Raw genomic sequence first — 21495 nt, forward strand, 5'->3', positions numbered from 1 at the left:
TTTAGGACATGCAAAAATTGTGTAGCCTAATTGTTATTCCTGTAGGTGTATTTTAACTCCAATAGTTCTTAATAAATTTAACATGCTAACGTAAGTCAGTAAATGAACTTGGATGAAACTGTTATTGAAAGCTAAGCCTGTCTGCATCATTAATTGCATGGTGTTTCATATCCTTGGAACAGACATCTTTACTATAAAAGAATTTGCCTGCAAGGTCAACTGTCCTTGCAAAGTTATGGTTTATAAATCAGATCAGGATATTTATGCTGATAGTCAGTTTTATTGTCAGTTTTATTATTCCCTTGTTCATATGTTTGTGTTTTGTTGGTTTTTTTTTTTTTTTTTTCATTCCCTGAATAACACCTCTATGGAATTTTGTGTAAGCCAAATAAGAGCAGCTGAAGTATTTACTAGCTGAGAGACTTTGTCTGGTACTAGTCGATGGAGATTTTTGAAAGACAGTGATGAAATGTTTCAACTTACTGTGTGTATAGAAATAACATGAGTATGAGTAGAAATGAGCAAATTCTGGGAGTAACTACTCCCAAACATTTATATACATACCAAGGTGTATTGATCTGAGTTAATGTGATTATCTGCAGGCGGTGTGTAAGTACTGCAGCTCCCTCCTGTGAAATCTGGAAGTTTTTCCTGGGCATGTGAGCAGATGTAGATTATTCTTGTCCTTATGCTCAGTGTCTTGTTCCAGAGGTGGGGGCTGCATAATTTTCTTAGGCTTGCTAAGCACATTCATACTCTGCTTGTACTCCTCTAGGGTGCTAAAACCATGGCTGTAGCTGGCAGCGCCAGGCTGGGCGTATGGCGTTGCCTGTTTCTTTGACTTGCTGCTGCCTTCCTTTGCACTGATTTCTGTCTGTGCTCTTTGCCAAGGTCCTTCATGACTTTAGATTTGTAGCTTCTTTTTTTTATCACATTCTCAGTACTGAAAATACTGTCTACTCCCTATAACCAGTGATGTGTGTGGGTTAAATCTTCAAAAAGTATCTTCATCCTTCTGCTTCCTCTCATGCCAGGGAAGAAATCCTAGCAGGTGTCTCTAAAGCTATTTCCCTGTTTCTCTCTGTTAACTCTCCTCTGACTTAAAGCCTGCACAAATCTTGTCTGGACTGCTCGTGGTCTGAGACATTTCCATTCCCAGAACAGATGCATTAGCATGACAGGGAAGAGCACAGGAAGACTTTGGAGCAAGGGGCTGGGGAAAAGATGAAACTGGCTTATTTCTCCTGCTGTCCCACGAGAAGAACCCAAGAAACCACAGCCAAAGACTGCAACAACTCACGCTGCCTAGTGGGATCCCATGGTTTTATTTGCTGTCCTGTCTGTATCCCTGTGTTCTTATGTGCTGCAAATATAATTACAAAGTCTTCAGGATGGATGCTGTCACCTTGTTTATGCTGTCTCTGACACAACAAATGTAGCGTTATTTCAATTGAAACAGCATATAATAGTCAATGGGTCTTCCACAGAGAACTTTAACTAGATAAAGCTTTTTAAGTAGAGGTTCAGCTGAAAGAAAACAGAAATACAAAGCTGAAAGAGAAGTGGAAAGGTTGTATTTACTTAAAAAAAAATGAATATAAGGATTTTTTTTTAAAAAAAACTCGTGCATAAAGTTGTATATTCCTTCCATATATTATTTTTATTCACACTTAGAATGTTTAGTATCAAACTAGACAGTAAACTCTCTAAAGCACAATTGTTTCCCCAAATGTATTTATATTGCAAGTACCATGCTTTCATCTAGAGAGGAACTTTTTGCACATAATAATAAAAAACAATAGTAACGATTTTTGTTTGGAAGCAAAGCTGAAAATGATTTGGATTATGTGGAAAAAGTGTTTTCTTGCATGAAGTGCAAAACCAATAGGCATGGTTTAGGATCTTCCTTTCTGTGTGGTAGCTTAAACTAGGAGTACAGTTGTAGCTTGTAAACATACTGCCTTAAAACAGACAGCGGATCACATCCCAATGCATTTGTTCAGAGACTGTTAAAATCATTAATGATCAGAGCTGTACTTTATTAAGAGTTTTCATCTACTTTCTTTGGATTACTTTTTTTTTTTACTATTGGTAATGTTGTTGCTATGAGCTTACACCTATTCTGACATCAAAAGATATATGCTTTATCTCTTAAATGACTGTCTCTGAGATTGTACAGAGGTCCTGCTGAGGAAAGAATAATATATTTTTCTGTATAAAAAGATTCGTTGCACTAAGCTAAAGTTTTATTTTAGAGAGCTTTTATGTATGTGTCAGATGCATTTCTAAAACATGATCTTCAGTTTCTGTAGCTCTGAAATCTGATAGGAGCTTTCTAGCTGTCTCCAGTATTTTAAGTTCATCGTAGGTCTGCAGCTTGCCTTTGTTACAAGGGCGCTCTTGAAGCTGTCATTTGTGTTTTACTCAGGAATAACATTGCTGAAGTTCTTGCTGCTTCTCTGTTTTGTGACCCATTGCTATTTGTACGTTCTTTTCTCTGTTCTAATTTTAAATCTGTCTGTATTCTGATATAGCTGGAGTGTTCAATGTACTCTTTTTTGTTAGTTTTTATACCTCTTAGTCGCTTGAGAGACTTTCCAAGAGAGACGTTATGGAGCCAGCTAGCTGAGAAGCAGACTTCTCCATTTCATAGGAAAAAAAAAAACCCAACCAAACAAAACAATCCACTCTTAGGTAAATTATTTCTTTATTTCTCTAGCACTCTGATTTGAAATAAAGTTCAAAATTTTCTATGGAATTCAGGTTCTGAGAAATCTTTCAGGTGTATCAACCTAAAAAACCCCAACCAAACCCCAACCCTGATGCCCTTGTAATGATTTATTTAACATTTTATTTATATGTTATCAACAGTCAACATATTGTTTTGGTCCCTTTTAATCTGATTTTGTTTTTACTGCTCAAGAAAGTGGAGAGAAAAGAATAGGTACCTTCAGACATGATAAAGTAGAGGAGATTCTCTAGCCATAATGTGAGAACAGGCAGAGAAAGAAAGAAAAACTTCTGTTCAACATGGCTTTACCGATACTTCTTTTGATTTAAATCAAAGTTTTGAGTGAGTGGCTTGAAAAATACAGCAAAAAAACTTAACCTGGCAGTGTTAATTTCAGCCCAAAAGATTTAAGAGCAAGCCTGATATTCTTTCCAGAGATTGAAATAGCCTGTAATTGACTGTATTTCAGCCTGTCAAGACTACTTCAAACAATGTGTGTAACCTCACTATTTCTGACATGCTACTTGAGCATTCATTGTGCACTTCATGACAACATAGGTAATTTAATTTCATTGATAGTGTCCAGGCACCTCAAAAGCCTAGATTTTACTGGAAATGCTTGTTTTGGGAAGAGTTCGTATCCTTGTGCAGCTGGTAATGACTGTGAGAGTCTGTGGCTAACCCTGCATTGCAGTGGCCACTGCTGCTCTGCACTCAAAAGCACGACAGCACTTGTGCAAATTGTGTAGCCACACCAGAATGGTGTTCTGTCCGTGTTAATTCTCCACGTATTTACCTGATTCTTGGATAGGCTTTTCAAAATGCTTGGAGTCCCCTCCTGCTGCACTGTGGCTCCCTACAGGTAGGGCTGCGTGCTTGAAAGGTGCCTAAGTTAAATAGTGTCTTGTCTTGCAAAATAAGCCTTCAAACTATGGTTGGTGGTGTAGCATGGCTGAGCTGGATGCTGGGGTCAAGCACAAGTGGGATGGCTGTCTCTCACAACGGTGTTTTGTTATTAAAAAGAAAAAACCACAGCTCTTTGCTACACCACAGAGTGACTTTCTCAGCTGTAACCATGTAGCGTGCACTCAGTACAGGTAGATTTTGGGCTGCTGTGCATTACTGTGGGCTGGGAGTTGCTGCGATCTGTTCCCGCTAAGTTTAGTACCGAGTTCTTTCCAATCAAATGACTTCTGAGCAGCTATCTTGATTAAAGCATTCAAATGAATAAATAACGCGGTGGACTTAAAAGTGAGGGAAGAAATAGATCAAACGGAGCTGTAATTCTTGAGAGGATAAGTTTTTCTCACTTTTTGATTTTATGGATTATTTAAAAGAACAAGCTCTAATCACAATGTTCTTTTTTATTTTTTTTTAGCTCCTTGCACTAGTTTTGCATGGAGGAAAAGTTAAAAATTTAGATCTTTAACGCTGTACCACCAGTATGTTTTGCTCTTCAGTCCCGAGGTGGTGTTTTACAGACACTGATAACATAAGACAGGACAAAATCATGAGTATTTCTGAGAACGGCAGTTCTGAGAGGGAAGCAGCCATACCAATTCAGACACGTCTGCTAAAGTCTGGGCATGAGCATGTTCAGCTAATGAACAAAGGAAGAAAGCCGCAGCTTCTCTGAGTACTCTTGAGGCAGAACCTGGAGTAGGCTCTTTCTTGTTGTTTGTGATAGACTGAGCTATTAAAAATACGTGTTCAAACAACACAAGGAACAGAGCGAGTAATGGATTTATTGCAGGTCTGGTTATTTTCTCCTAGTCTTGCAGTCCTCTATATGTGGTCTTATTTTGCCAGGAAGGGTGTTCATCCTAATTCTCTCCTGAAATGAGCAACTTGGAGAATGCATGACTTCTGGAGAGATGTGAAATGAATGGATGAAAGAAGGGATATATGCTAAGACCAGAGCATATCCCCCTCAAAAAGTCTGTTCCTTTTGCTAGAGTAAAAAAAAAGGATTTTTAAGTGATATTGAACTTCTGAGTGCAATACTAAATTAAAACAAGTAAAAAACGAGTCCCCCAGTCTGTTCAGCTGCCCTAACCTATACTATTTGTTAACTACTCTGCTCCGTAGTAGAAGATATATAGCTCCTAAAGGTAAACAACATTTTCTTTTTTTCTTAATTGAATTTTGTCCTGGCAAACAGAATAGCTCACCTGAAATGCAACCAGGTCCTGGGATGAGGATAACTCTTAACAAGATAAAATTTTACTTGCTGCACAGTAAAAAAGTGTGGTAACAGAACATCAACTAGTACCTAGTATTACTTGGTGACAAGAGCAGGGTGCAACAAGTAAGATGAAAGCAGCAGAGGGTGAAACAAGTGAAGAGGGGTTAACATTGCATTTCGTGCATATTGGTGTAAACTGAAAATAAGATCTGTTGAGGAATGGAAGGAACATCATGGCTAGAGGTCTCTGATAAGAGGACTCTTCCCTTGGAATACAACCTTTCTCCTGAAAAAGTTCAGTCAGTCATTTCAGCTTATGGCATTTGTGGATTGAAGATGATGGGTGGGAGGAAGGGAAACCAAACCTAATTCACTGTAGCAAGAATGGGGATGTATATATGGCTTTTGTGTGCTTTCATAAAAGAAGAAATCAGATGTAAACTTAAATGAAAAGACTTTTTTAACTTGTATTTTATCACTCTTGTGATATATTGTATAACAAATTTTGGATGTCCTGATAGAAACTTGTCTCTGAAGTAGCCGCTTGCTGTTAGTCTAGTGGTCTGACTTCTTGACTAAGAAGCAGAAGATCCAGGTTTAATGCTCTTCTAGTATTAGGGCTTTATTTCACCTTTGTCCTGCTTCTCAGGACAGTGCTTTAGGTGCTCTTCTGGAACACCTATGACAAACTGGATTTTCTGAGTTGGTGGGGACAAAAACTGTTGTCACTAACCCAGAGGTAGATTTCATCCTTTTGACCTAATGGAATGGTCCCCAAGGGAAGAGGTACTCCCTTGTCCTGGAGGAGGGACCTTCAGTCTGCTCTCGCATGTACGAGATAAATGCCTACTAGATAAAGTTCCTGGGGGTAGAGGATAATGAGGGCAATGTCTGTGGGGTGGGTAAATCCACAGCGGTGGCAGCACGACTGATTTTGTGATCAGCTATTATGATTAGCCCTTTGCTATCTCTCAGAAGATGCTCAAGAGAGGAAGAAAAAATGTTTATTCACCAGGGCATGAAAATGCTTTCCTTCTCAGCTTTGGTAATGATCATGAAATATGAGTGGATCCAAATCCATGACCTTTTCCCTCATACAACCACTGAACTGGTAACTCCTCCCTCTGTAGGTGGAGCCTGTTCTGGCACAAGCCTTTGCTTGATGGGGGCCTGGGGCAGAAAGGTGTTCATGTGCTGGGTGCTCAGAAATGATTTGAAGACTAGTGAAAATCAATGCACCCTTGGCAAATTATGATTTGGGAGCTCATTATCTCTGTTTGAAACTCATTTTCCAGCCTACTGATTAAGCTTATAAAAGCAGTTTTAATATGCCTCCCGCTCTGTTTTTAATTCCCTGGTTGACAGTAAAGAAAATTCTGACCAACTCTCAGGACAATTTATACTCTTCTTTTATCTTGATGGCGTATTGATCCTGCTGACAATTCCTTCTGCAGTAATAAACATGCATCTTAAATCCAGTTCCTAGAGGTCATGTAGTGTGCTTTTTTTTCTTCCTAGGGGCAGTTTGCTGTTTTTGTATTCCAGTAACATGTACAACCTAGGAGAAACAGGTCAAGGCTCCTCTGTGGAAAAATCTTTCTGATCTTTGTCACTTTCTCTCTCCTTGATTAATGTTTCCTGTTGCCTAAGGTCTTATTGTTTTGAAGTTTTAATTTCACGTTACATTATAGAAAATTGTCCTAGTAACAAAAGCAGTTACTGTATCTACCTAGGAAAATGCTAATGGAAAGTGGTCTTAGAAATGCCTATGGCCTGGATACACATTGGAAGCTGTGTGCTCGTCGCACTAGTTCTGCCTTTGCTTACTTTTTTCCTCGAATAAAAGTAACTCTAAAAAAAATCCCAAAGCCCCACAAATAAGTCCCCCAAAAGAACCTTCTAGGGCTACGTAAACCAAGCTCTAAACCCAAGACCCCCTCTTTACACCAGAGTAGGGGGGAAGAGCCCAGCTGGCTTGGGGAACTTCACTGGTGTATTAAAGTATATTAAACTCATCCTACCTTGGGCAGAGACCACTTTCCTCTGTGGAGAAGCCCCGGGGTGTGGGCGCCCATGCCGCCTGCAGCAGTGCTTGCTCGGGCAGTCAGCCCTTCGCTTCAGTTCCCCCAGGCTGGGACTCTTGGCAGGTCATTTCTCGGCATTGAAAGCAGGGCCTGACTCTCTGAAAAGGAAATAAAGGCTTCAGGATTCGTCCCTGGAATAATGGCAAATTCCGGCATATTTCTTTGCAATGCAAGCTAAACTACTTGTATTTTTCAAACAAATAATTATTGCCTCACTCACCCTACACTCTGGAGGCTAACAGGCTCCCAATCATATGAATGAAGTAATCTTTCAGCAACTTAACACTAAACTTGAGAACAGGTGAAATAAGGAAACCACTTAGAGGAAAATAACCTCTCTGTGATGGCCCTTTCTCAGAAATACAAGATTTGCTGTTCAGCACCAGCAAGTGTGTCGGGAACCAGCTGAATGGGAGAATCTGTCCACTCCTCTAAGTACTTAATGGGACACTTATTTCCCTTTGCTAAAGAAAGCCTGGTGACATCTGCATTTAGTTGAAGAAGCTAATGGCAGAGGCAGACAAGGAAAGGCTATGCTGTAAAGCAAGAGGACCAGATTAATGTTCTTTTCAGGTCAAAACCATCCTCTCTTTCTCATCTGAAAATCTGCAGCCTTCACTAGAAGAAAAATGCTTGAAGTACCGAAAGATTAAGTTTAATCTAGTTGTGAAAGGACAGGAATAGGGACTGTGGGTTTGGCTAGGAGGTGGGAATGAGTTCAAGAAGGAGCATATCTCAGTTATACTCAAGAGTGTGTAATGTTTAGGATTTGTCTAACGCTAATAAAATATATGTATATTTGAAAATGGTGGTCTTAAAAATTAAACTTTGCATCTTGTGTTTGGACAGTGTAGCTTTCTGTGACTGAAGATAAGATGGCAAGTGGTAATAAATTAATCTTTACCTTTTTTTTAGATTTGAGGGAAAATAAATTTATTTGTATAATCCTAGAGGAATTTTAGTTACAGACTTTATTTTCACAACAGGTTGTCTGGTCTGTTATGGGCAATACAAAAACTTTTTTTCAAAACACCTTCAATTGAGCTGAAGCTCATCTATAATACTAGATGTAGATTCTGTCATTAGGGCCTTCAATATCTAAAATCAAAACACAGATAAATTTTGAAGCAAAGAGTAATTTTAAAGTAATAAACTAGCTGGTTTTAATGCTGTTTTAAAGCACAGGGAGAATATATTTATTGCCACTGAGCAGGCAGGTTTCTGTAAAGCCAGAGAAGCTGAAGGAGACTTGTGTGTGTTTTTTGAATCCAAATCACAATTTGTTCCAACTACCATTTCTCATTCAGGTTTACCTCTGCTAACACTGAAACATGTTGATCCTTTGATGTACGTTGTTGTGTGCTAGTATGACTAACAGGGATTTATGTATCCCAGTTCTCTGGTCTGTACCCAGATGAAACCAATGTTGGGGTTATTTACAATCTGTTCAGGTCATGGTTTTGCCTTTGGTAAAACTGCATAAACTGGATTTGAGTTCTGTGTGATGTTTCAGTGCAAGTATAATTTCATGATCATTTTTCTCACTTTTACTCCCTGTTCTGCTTAACAATTTGCATTAAAGAGATATAAATTGCAATAGCTTTGCCAAGATAAAAAGTGAACTAGTTGCTTCTGAGGCTGAATACTGTTCAGTTATTTAAAACTGATGCACGCTCTCTCTACATGCCAATAATGTGAAAGCCCATGATAATTTTTAAGCCATGTATTTGTGTGAGTATATTTGATTATGACTAGGGAGGAATTTCTCATGCAGCATTGATTTTTTTTTTTTTTTTAAATTTTTTTTTTTCCTTGTGGCTATTTGAGACATTGACTAGGTGTATAGTAAGAATGATGTAAATTGCTAATCTGTGTTAGCTGGGTTCTGAATTAAATCTGATCGTTCAGAAAAGAAACCTGGGTAGTAGTGTGAATTGCTTATACCAAGGGGCTAAACATGGGCTTAATACTGAGAAATGGCTGCAAACACAAAACTGGGGGGAGGGTGTGTGTTAAATGCAGATAAATACAGGTATGAGAGCAAAAGAGCAAATGAAGAAGGGGAGTGTTTGGAGGCTTCCAGAATTTCATTGTTAGAAGAACTGTAAGCGCTAGTGTAGGCCTGGCTGGAAAAGTGGCAGATAAGAAAGGACATAGGAGCTGTACATGGATGATAATAATGAATTTTCTCAAGAGGAAATCCATGACATGCCTCCCACATATAAGCCTATATATGCTGATATATGTCCCAAATATAAGCCAGCTTCTATCAGGTTATTTTGTGGGAAAAGTTTGCTTGTTTGTGTTTTGTCAGCTGAAGTTGTACTTTTAAGCAACCTTATTTTTTCCCCAGAACTTTTCTGAAACATTTGGCATTGAGGAATATTCTAGAGGAGGCATATGGCTAGATAAACTACTTGTCTAATCACATATCAGACTTCCTCTGTTCCTAGATGATGGAAATGCACTTGAGTTGAACTGTTGCCTTAGAAGGCTGTTTAGGCTGCAGAATTCATTTCATGGAACCTCTGGTAATCACTGTGCACCTTCAGAACTCAATCCTAAAAAGGCAGAGTTCCCCTTAGGAGAGTAAAGTGTTTTGCTTTTGAACCGAGTATGGGAATTTCACATGACTTATAAAACAGAAGAATATTTTGTTCTGAAATAGCCTTATTTCTCCTCTGTACTTCAAAAAGCTAGTAATCTAGCTGAGCTTTGTGGAATTTCACATTCATGGTGAAGTTCTTATATTGGATTAAATTTAGCAAAAAGCAAGTCTAGGATATCTCCAGAGCTCTATACAAGAGGATAATAGTGATGAAACCATAAGGATTTTTTTGTTGTTGATAAATTATAATCTTGTCTACCTTTTCTTTTTTTTTTTTTTTTTTTTTTAAGGGAAATGCAAATCTGACAAACTCTGATGTTATATTGTGGGTGAATCAGCAGTAGAATTTGGCTTATGCATGCCCTGGCTAATAATCTTTGGACTTGCCCTTTTATTTGGCATTTTTTCTCTCTTATTGAGGTTTTTCTGTCCTCTTGCAGCTACTCTGTCTCCTTGCAGGTATTTGGGTATCAGCAGCAAGTTGTGGGTGAGTGGGGACTTTCCAAATCCTGGAGGAGAGGGGAGTAGAAATGGTTTTGTTTATGCATTATGTCTTTCTACATGAGAAGAGAGAGCTCCTTAGATGGTAATTTCTAAAACTTGTAATCAGACTGTGTCCAAAACTCATCTAAAATTAGTGTTTAGAAGAATCAGCTTATCTGATCTCAAATAATACACAAAATAGAGGCAGATTTTGAATTTGGAAATGAGCAAGATGTCTTTTAGTCATAATGAGGTACATTTGGGAAAGCTCTTTATGTGATATATCCATAGCACTGTGGTATATTTGTTCTGGCCAGAATAATTGTTTGAAATCATACTGAAAGCTTGAAAACTACTGAATATTAAAGAAAGTGAAAATAACTTCTTTACAAAAAATACCAGTGTAAGATTAGGGAATCAAATAGGTGGTGTCACATTCCTTCAGGGATTAATGGTTATATACTCAAGTTTTGTTTGGTTTTCCATGTTAATGAATTCAGGAATTTATTTTTATTTTAAATGTAAAGAGTATCTAGGATATCATGTAGCAGTGGAATTACTGAATTCTCTGTTGTTTATAGAGAATTTGAAAAAAAAACTTGGATTTTAAGGGTGCATGCAGCGTCTCCATCAGATCACTCATATGCACAGTGTGATAGCTGTGAAGTGCCTGCTTCTATTAAGTACAGAGATTTGTTGATTCAGTGAAGAACAGTTCATTAGTGAGAGAAGATGTTGGAGCTGTAACTCAGCAGTAACTTTCGTAGGGCTACCTGATGTGGCCTGCTGGAATGGAGTGTGGTCTTGGTGGCCACAGAGGGCTGTGATGCAGCCACTGTGAGCTGTGCTGCCCAGCCAGCTTCTAGCCTGTTTCTGCTCACACGAGTGCAGATGGAAATGTGTTTGCCTCAGCTAAGCTGCTCCTACAACCTGGGGGGAGAGTTGGGTCTTCCAGACAGCCACCACTCCTCTGTGCATGGCTGCTGAGATGGCCAGCTTCTTGAGTGAGTCTCAGGTTATACGGACCTGTCCTGCAGCCTGGTGCTTTGTCTCCTTTGTTTAATGAAAAGCATAATCTGCAGCAAGAGAAAGATGGGATGACAGCTGTGGTGCTGGGCCCGGTTTTCATTGTGTGCATATGTCTATGGAGGGAAGAAACCCAGATGTTGCAGAAGCTGCACTTGCTGTCAGTGGAAATAGAGAAATTGCACACAATGACTTAAGATTATTTGATGTTTTTAATAATCTCACCTGAAGACCAAAAGACAAGGGATGACTTCTGATATTATAAGTGTCTTAAATAATAGAGACTCCCATTTCAGAAACCTACTCAAGGGGAGACCGTGCTTTAAACACTCTCATTTGTGAAGCTGATATTACGCCAGGGTATTTCAGTGTGGATTTGTGTGATGAGGTATCAAACCTGTCTAAACACTTATTATGAAGTAAAAGACTGGAGCGTGTCATTGCTGCATATCTCTTAGTTGATCATTATATTAGTTCAAGGCTGCCTTAGCCCAGACTCTGTGACATTCCTCATAAAGTTTGATTTAGTTTTTGAGTCCTTACTCAGCCAAAGTAGCACTAGTATTATAGGGTACATGCCTGAATAAAGGACTCAAAATCTGCAGAGGTAAAGAGCTCTTTGGTGTCTGACGACTTCAAAATTTAACTTTTACAAACTGGATCTTTTCTATAGCAAAACTCTGATGCTTCAGTGTTAAAAGGGAAATCTGCTTGCTTCTGTCAGTACCCTGACATAGTAGGACCATGAGGAAGAGGAGATTCAGTGCATCATGTTGCTGCTGGTTCTGCCATGGCTGCTCTTTGGGGCCTGCCCAGCTTCCTATGAATGTGCACAGTGTGCTCTGCAGCACTTTGATTTTTAAAAGGGGGTGGTCAAAGTGGAGGTATGGCAGAAGCAGGGGTTTTTGATTCTAAAAACTGCCCTAAGCACCAGCAAATCCAGGCACCTCAAAGCTATCTTTATGGTGCCAAAGCCTATAAACTACTGTTTTCCCTGGCCAAAGGTGTAATGAAAGCTTCCAGGCATAGATGGTTGCAATAGAAACTGAAAGAAAGGAGCAAAAGGAGGCAGGAAGAAGAAAAAACCTAACACAACAAAAGGGAGTTAAACACCTCCTTCCCACCCCCCCTCCAAATCCCAGAAATAGGGGAGTAGATATTATGAAGCAGGTTTGATTTCTAGCAGCTTGATCTTTGCCTTTGTGTGCACTTGGCTTTGTGTGCATTGATGTCCTGTTGGTAATTATCATTCTGTTGACACCTGTATTCACGATGACACCCCTATATCACATTTTCATCACAGCGTGAAATGTCACTCTTTTTGCTTTTGTTTTGTTTAGTACTATGAGTTTAGCCCAGAGCTGAAAAAAGTAGACACTTCTCACAACACACAACGGGACATTGATAACCTTGCAGTTTAGTTACTGATCCTATCTCAGTGCTTCCATCTCTCTCCTTCCTCCCACCCCTCTTTTTAAGCAGACAAGGTTTTCCCTCAACAAGCTGATGACAGAATAATTTCTCCAGGTTGATTGTTTGCTACACATGGTCCTCTGGAGATCTTCATACAAGTGGAGAGAAGCAGATCAAAAGGCTGCAAGAAAAAAAAAAAAAAAGAGGCAGAGGATTGAAAAAAGCCACCATAAAGATCCTGCTCAGGTTTCAGTCTGATGATGAACAGGCTTGTAAAGTATTCTGAGACCTGTCAAATTTTCCCATCTAAAATCCAGGCCTATTTTAAAAAGAATTTTCATAATGAGTGTCTCTTTTCCCCCTTCGACAGGCTCAGAGTGTTTTCTGAAAAAGTTCTGCAGGGCAGAGGAGTTGAACACTTGATCACATGCAGGAGCACAGGATAGATGGAGTACAGCTGACTCAACAGCTACAGGGGATTTGGGTAAGTGCCCACCATGTCAGCCAACTAGAACTTACTAAAATATTGGTAAATGTCAAATTACTTATTACTTTTTAAAGAAAATTCTTACTTTGTCACCTGTCAGGCAAATTTAACCTCACTGGGAAATCTCAATAGGAGTTTGTTGGGGAAGAAGTGTGCAGGGAGTGGCTAATGAAAGCATGAAGGCAAATTAGCATCCTGCTCTTAAAAGAGGGGATACTTTTGGGTTTTTTTGCAATTTAGCTTTTACCTATAGGTACCCAGGCCAGACTGGTGCTACTAATCTGAGGGGAGGAAGGTTACAAACCCCTTGCAGTGCTGAGGCTACCAACGTATGTCAAACCTACTCAGGTTGCTTTCAGGAGGCAAACGTTCAATTGCTTGAAGGAGACAATGTTCCCCACCGTGTGGTGTCAGTCAGCCTGTGCCCACAATCCCTGCATTCAGGGAGGAAAATTCTGATAAGCGAGACTTCTTATCTGGATCCATTGCAGACAAATGACATTGGTTCCTTGATTGGAAATTACCTTGTCTCTGGTCACAAAGGTGACTGGACATGATAATTGCAACAGCTTTGTTGATTTTTAAAGCAATAATAATGGCAATATAGTCTTGAATGAAGACAGTGGGGATTTGAAATCAAGTCTTCAGTTAAGCTGATGAACTGATACAGTCCAAATTGACATAGTTACTATAATTGCTTTGTGTACTGTAAGGGAAAACTTTTATCATGGTCTAAGAGCAGCAGAAGATAGGAGTGTTGGCCCTGCTTCCATGCTCTGGATCAAAGAATGTTTTTGTCAATGCATGATGATTTCATTTTTTGCAGCTAGGTCTTGAGCGGTGCTCATCATGTTTCTTTTAGAAATTGGCTTTAAAATAACTCCAAACCTTGTTTTAAGTCCAAAATGGTTATGAGAGGACTTAAGAAATATCCAGAAGTGAATACTTTATATTTCACAACAGAAACAATTTTCCTTTTTCATCTTAAATATAAATCTGTGAATGGTGTAAGCGCTCTCTGATTTATCAGCGCTTATGAAATCTGTGATATTATGTACTTTCTTAGACCAAAGATATTAGCAGCATTATTTACTACAAATCTGTTTAACTTTTAAGGATTAGATAAGGCTGTATCGCACTGCAGCATTCTACAACTTTACTGCTTAATTTCTGTTCCTAAAAGTAAGGAAATTGAAGCCATTGTGATGGCATAAACTGTTGTTGCTTTTTGTCAGAGAAATCTTATTTTACTGATAACTTTTCAAGCTGCAAACAGATGGCTGCAGTATAATCTACTTGCTAGTGACATCAAGCATTATTTACTGAAGATTTGTATTTATATTGCTCTCTTAAAAGGCGTAAAAAGAGTAATTAGAGTAGAATGATACTCATTTAGATCTTTATCTGCCCATGTGACTGTAGGGCTCTGGGGGCAGGCAATAGGATTAAGAGTGTCTCATCACTAGATCAGCGTGTTTGAATCCAGACCATGGTTAGAGGCAACTGAAGCCTGTGATGACACTTCAGTGGCCTTTATCAAATGATTTGATAGTCTCTGTAAATTTGCTAGTTGATAGAATCCCCATAATGGTCAGCGGTCTGAGAAGAAAATCTGTAGACTGAATGTGCGTGTGTTGAGAATGTTTTTGAGCCTAGGAACAACCTCTTCATTCCAGGATTTAGGGACAGACTTTGTACACTCCCCATAGAGGGGACTCGACGCCACGGTTGCTTTTCTGTGTCCAAGATGATCCTGGACTTGCTTTAGTCTCTCGGTGAGTTTCAGATTGCAATGTTTCCACTGAAAGTGAAAGAGGAACACAATGCAAACCAGCTACAACACAGCAAAATTGGCCTTTTTTTTTTTTTTTTTTTTTTGGATTAATGAGGCAATGTGTTAAAAACACCAAAGTAGTGTTTATTACAGGCACTTTCATATGTGATAGCAAGTCTGTAGGTGGGTGTGGCATGCCTGGTGGTTACCTGAGGGCCCTTGTTTTGTATTTGGACAGTTTTAAATGTTAACTAGATGATTAATTTTTTTTTCTTGCTTGTAATTTTGTACCTGAAGTGAGAAGTGATTAATGAGGCAATGTGTTAAAAACACCAAAGTAGTGTTTATTACAGGCACTTTCATATGTGATAGCAAGTCTGTAGGTGGGTGTGGCATGCCTGGTGGTTACCTGAGGGCCCTTGTTTTGTATTTGGACAGTTTTAAATGTTAACTAGATGATTAATTTTTTTTTCTTGCTTGTAATTTTGTACCTGAAGTGAGAAGTGGAAAATCCAAACCTATTTTTATTTTAGTTTTATAATGCAAGTCAGATATGCAGTGACTTCAATAGGAAACCAATCTGTTTTCAGTAGATTTGTATTCTTGGCATTTCATGTTGAATTAACTGATGCTGAACTAAAGGATCTAACTTCTAACATACAAGGGTAAAGAAATGCAGAGCTAAGTGCAAAAAGGCTAATTATGTGGATTTGAATGATTAAAAGGAGGTCTTACTTTGTCAAGAGCCTCCAAATTTTGGCTAAAATGATAATTTCAGATCACTGCAGTAGTGTCCAAATCTTATACTGAGTTTACTTTCTTTTTTCTCAGGTCTCTTGCTGATATCAAAGTTTTTCTGATGTAGTAGACAATACGAAGAGTGTGAAAGCGAGAGGAGAATTTATCCAAAATACTTTCATTTGGATCCAAAGCTTTGGCCATAAATCACTTCATTCAGACCTGTTTTCCTCTCAAATCCGCTCTCACTCACTGACAACATTCTGCACTTCATATCTGTGTGAATGTCCTGTTGGAAACAGTGCTTAATTCATGCAGCTTGGAAGAACAGAATAGAAATCAGTCTTTCCTGTGAGGCTCAGGAGATGAGATTTTGTGCACTTTTTATATCAAAACTCTAAGCTGATTATTTTTTTTTTTTCACATTTTATTGAGCTATCTGTGAACGATGGAGTCAGAAACATAATTTCAGACATAAACTTTAAATTTTTAGCTTATCTGTCACATACATATTTAGGTACTTCCATTGTGTGATATGGTGGGCATGATTTGGAAAACACTAGCATTTACTTTAGTTGTTAAATACTTGAAAGAGTTTTGGCAATATTTTCTGTGAAATGCAGGAAGAAAGATATATATATCCTATTGAATTCATCTTTGTGGGACAGTAAGGTAACTGTTCTGGCAATAGTTAGAGTAGAACCCAACTGTTCCATCACTAAGCATCAATAGGGTAAATAATATGGAACAGGATGGGAGGAAGGTAATGCGTTTGAAGAATATTAGTATTTCACTAGTGGGTCTAGGAAAAACTAGAGTAACACATATTTAGCAGAGAAAGCATGTAAACAATTTACTCCATGACTTCAACAGTCTAAAGTGACTACGTTTAAATAAATCTAGTAAGTCAAGATCTCTGGCTTGTACAACAAACAGTAGTTCAATTTTTTACATTTTAATAACTCTTTCACTAATAGTCTGTCTTCTTGGAAGAAGCTGTTCTGCTATTTTGTATAAATCTCTTGGAAATATTTCATATGGTCATATTCTTCATTTGATCACTGTTTCTATTCTTACCTTGTAAATACGCAGTTAACTTAGTTTCTTCTCAGAGCAGGTTAAAAAATCTCAGTGCATCCAAGGATTTCTTGTAATAATGAAGAAAGACGTGTGCTGAAGTAAAACATTTAAAAGATTATTATGATTGCTTTGAAGTGTTAAAATGTAGATATCTCTTTCTACAGCTTATTGGCAGTATGATAAAACCAATTAAATTTCCCAACTCTTTAGGCAGGCAAAAAAATCAGTCTCAGCTGGAGTTTTGCCTATTCAAGGGTATGAGATGAAGCTCCAGATGGACTCGTGCTAGTGCCTATCTCTTTAAGCACACCTTTTAAAGCTGTTTATATCAGTTGAAGACCACTGCATGGCTGTAAGGCTTCTATTATTCACCTAACACACACATTTAATTCTCTCTACTAGTAACAAGAGTCACCAAAAAGACTGAGCTGTGTCTTTGGGAACCAGATGTACGCTTTCAGCCTTTTGGTGCTCAGCAGGGTTTAGAATAGTTATTTCATGTGAAGCTGAAAGCAAGCTATGGATTGCTTCAGCATAAATATTGTATGTTCTTGAGTTGCAGTTGCCCATGTAGCATACTGGTCAAAATTTGAAGTCATTCACATTAAAGTCTAGTGATACTGGTATGGCTTTCTTTTGTGGAAAATTAATAGCTTTTTCAAAGTCCCTTCATCTTTTATAGCCTATGAAAGAGATTATTGTAAAAGGACTGGAAAGTAAACCAGAATTTTTTAAACTTCAGAAAGAAAGCAAAAGCTTTGTATATTGTTTTTAAAAACTGTGCCAAAACTTGTTCCCCAGTTTCATTCTCCTTAGACAATTGAGGCACATCTTAGCATTTGCGTCTTTAGCCACGATTTAGTCTGCGTCAGGTAAAGCTCCTGTTTGCTTTTGGTGGAAATTTGATTAAGGGGGGGGCTCCAGGCTTTGACCCATACATTAAATTACAAAGCTGATGTCATATGAGCTAATCTAGGACTCTTGTTTTTAAATCTTAAGAACAGAGTGGAAATATATGACTAGCAAATAAACACAGGTCATTCTAGGATCAAATAATTGTTGCTGTATAGTCACCTCTATGCCTGACTACATGTGTATTTAATGTGGCCTTTCTTGCACAGTCTGCAACTGCTCCTTCTGTTCTGAATAGCTATGAGAGAGAGATAAGTTCACCTATTTAAAACAAAACAATTTTCCTTTTTTTCTGAGAAACGATAATCAGCTTTTTTTTGGTACAATAGAGAACAAGCAGTAGATTATAGAATGTTTTCATGAAATTCAGGATGAATATTTGAAATAAGTAATATAATCAGAGGTCAGAGCTGGGTCACAAATGAGCTTCAATAAAAATGTAAGGCTGAATCCCTGAATGCTGTTCACAAAGGAAAATTTTTAAAGATTTTTTTTTAGAGAGGATGAGTGACAAAGAGAAATTAATATTGGGTGATAAGAGAGGAAAAAGAGGAAATCTAGGTAAGTCAAACCACTGCATCTCTATGGAACTAAATTCCTAAATTTACTGCAAAATGCCTTTTGTTTAAATCATAAACATCTTTTAAATTCTGTGGGGGTTTTCTGACATGGTGAAGTTTATGAAAGCAGGGATAAGGGTTTCGTAAAATTGAAGACTACATGTTGCAACTCTTCTTTGTATTCTTCAGTGATATGCAGTGTAACAGTATGACCTGCAGTTGTGTCTCAGGGCTGAATATGTAGACAGCTCTGGCTCAGCAAAGATTCATATCCTCACTATTTCAGCTTTCACAAAGTTTACTCTAATTTTATGACATTGAAACCTGGATATATTTGACTGTTTTTCCTTTGAATTTATTGTTTTGGAGATCTATGTGAACCATGATCTCTGAAATTAATTAATTCACCATGTTTGGTAGGTCTTTAAATCACTGACTGTCTCACTGTCTATACCTGGCTTTAAAGCCCTTTTATTCTAGTAATGCTTGAGATAGCTGTCCTGTAAACTTCTGTTCACGTTAATGGAAGTCCTGCACAGAGATCTTCACCTCCACCCCAAGTCAAGGGAAAGAACAGTTCCTTTGCTAAACAGAAAATACCAGACTTTGTTTGGAAGAAATCTTTAGGTGGTTGGATGGAGGAAGAAACGTTTGGAACTAAAATTATTTAAGTTACCATGAGAGGATTTTTTTGAGGTGATTTGGGCATTTTGTTGAGATTAAGCACAACATTGACTGTCAGAAACAAAACATGGTAAATCAGGTAAAGATGCTCAGCAGAAAAAAATGGTCATGAGGTCTGAAGAACATAGAAGAGAGCTCTTGGTACCTTAGTGAAAATTGGTATGGGTTTGTCAATTAAGTTTCATAGATAGAATCATGTTTTCCTTGCAGTATATGTTGACATCTTTGGAATCTTGAAAGTCTTCCTAACAGTCAAATACACTTACTTACTAGACCAAAGAAACACTTTTTTTTTTTTTTTTTGTAAGCACCAAGAGCTGTATTTCTCAAAAAAAGCTTAAAGAATTAGATACTAAATTGAAAAAAAAAAGACAACTTTCTTCTCCATGTATTTGTTGAATCCTGAATTATAAATCACCCTATTCCTGACGCTGTCATTATTACCTTCCCTTTTTTTTGTATGTGGAGTTTTCATTTCATATTTGTGTACAGACAATAAAATTGTGTTATTCCTGTTACTAGCTTGATAAAACCTTTTTGCTTCTTAGCTGGATGAAATGTTCAGCAGTCTCAATATGGTACAAACCTTTTGTTTAGGATGCCTTATACTTTTAAGGGACTGAAGTTTTAAAAATTTCAAATAAATTTCCAGAAGCCTTTCAGAACAGGCTGAGAAGCAAGAATGGCTGCCTTGATTCTCACTGGGATGGGCAGATATGTGAGTTTGGCCTTTCAGGGTGATTTCTGGCCATGCAGTTCTCTTAAGGAATGAAAAATAATGCATGTTTCTAATTTGTTTAGCTGAAATCAGCAGTAGTTGGCTCAGCTGGTGTTATGGATCTTCATGTTGATCCATATGCAGATAAGTCAATAGCCAGAAAGCAAGCAGGACGTTATTGGTTGTGTTAAAATCTGACTTGTTCTGAATACAGCTAGAGAACTAATGCTATAAATACTTAATGTCTTAATTCAGCTTTGTTCCTTAGCAATCGTCTCTCCTTCCTCTGAAACACAGCAGTAGAAGTTAAGTTTACTAATTAAAATTTTAGAATTCATTCTAATCTCTACCTTTTATGTAAAATAATAGCTAGAGTTTTGTCAGTGTCATCTTTCATTAAATTATTTTCAAGCAGTTTCTTTTTTTTTTTGGGTAGCAAAAAATACTGTGGCAGTTAGGAAATTGAAGTGGGATTTAGGTCTTGGTAAATTGCCCTTGATGTAGATCATTGCAATGGACATCAGAAACCAGCTCATATACAACAGAACAGTAACAGCCACTTTATCAGTGTAACTGTTGTACAAGAAGAGGTAAGGCTCCAGTACACTGGAGAAATGTCAACTTTCTAAAGGCAAAAACATTGCTTTCAAAGTAAAGTATGAATTTTCATAGCAAACAAACAAAGGAAACACCACCTTACTTCTCCTTTTGAGAGTAATGGAGAGGGTGAGGAGATCATGAGAATACAGAGGTTTCTTAGCAACTCAGAAATTTTATTTTCTTATTTTTTCACAATTCTTCATCAGCATTAGCTGCAAGTGCTGTCAAACACCCCAGGAATATAATGGAAAAGGAGCAAAGGTTCAAAGAGTGTTTTCATTTAGAGTTTTGTTATCCATCTGAAACTAAAAGGAGGTTGCATTCTTCTTCCAGGTTACACTTAGAGGAAGTTGTGCAGAACTTGCTGGCAAAACTGCTTTTGAATCTAATGGCAGAAGTTATACCCGACTTATAAAACATGCATGCTTAGCTGGAGGCTGGTCTTTCCAAATCTCCATTTTTATTGCATGTACTTCTAAGCAGAATTACACAGGAGAGAATTGCCAGACATTTGGATGTGCCTTTGACTTTTTAGGACAGTTTGGCTCAGTGTTTTGTCGTAGTTGGTTGGTTTTCAGACAAAGGGCGCTTTGGAGTGTCCTCTATGGATCTGTCTTTCAACACAAGGCTTTAAATCCCACGTTTGTGTACTCCATCAGTGTGGTGTGAAAACTAGTGGAAGCCTTTCTATTAATTTGAGCAGACTTCAGCTCAGAATGCTATGTAGCCATGGAAGATCTAGTTAAGAGTGGGAGTTTATCTCAGATGTTCTCTACATGTGCTGTTGCCAGCTCTTCTCAGAATTCATGACAGCCACTTGCTGTGCCAGATATGGCTGCATTTAGGTGTGCTGCATCTATGGAGCTTACAGATATTCTTTGTCCACTTGGAGAAAGGTGATTAACAGCATCCCTGTGTCTATAGTCTAAGAGAAAGCAAACCTCCTAAATCTTAGTATTGCTCAGTTCCCATCTTGAAGTCCACGTCAGTGGGCATGCTTTCTTGGGTTACAAAATCTCACAAATTAATTTAAAAAAAAAACAAAACAAGAACAAAAAACCCCCAACCAAACAGTAACACTTGGATTCATGAAAGAAAACTCAATATTTTGGGATATTTTTGACAAAAGCACTAATTGGATATTTTTTTTTTTATTGTGTTAAATGCCATAGTTATTATACCTTGGAATTTTCTTCCCAAGAGGAATAAATACCCAAGACACTAGAAGTTAATGTGTTTTCATCTTCTGGTCTGGTTGCTAGATACAACTCAAGTAGATGCAGGTGTCTGTGCCAACTCTATACATAAGCTCAATCCAGTTGCATGCATGCTTCAAAGAACAGATTTTTGGCAAATATAGATATGAAATGATTTTATATTCTAGACCCTGAGCCTGAGAATTGCTCAGCCAG

This window comes from Merops nubicus, unplaced genomic scaffold (genome assembly GCF_000691845.1).
Source record: "Merops nubicus isolate BGI_N331 unplaced genomic scaffold, ASM69184v1 scaffold16922, whole genome shotgun sequence".
Taxonomy (NCBI): domain Eukaryota; kingdom Metazoa; phylum Chordata; class Aves; order Coraciiformes; family Meropidae; genus Merops; species Merops nubicus.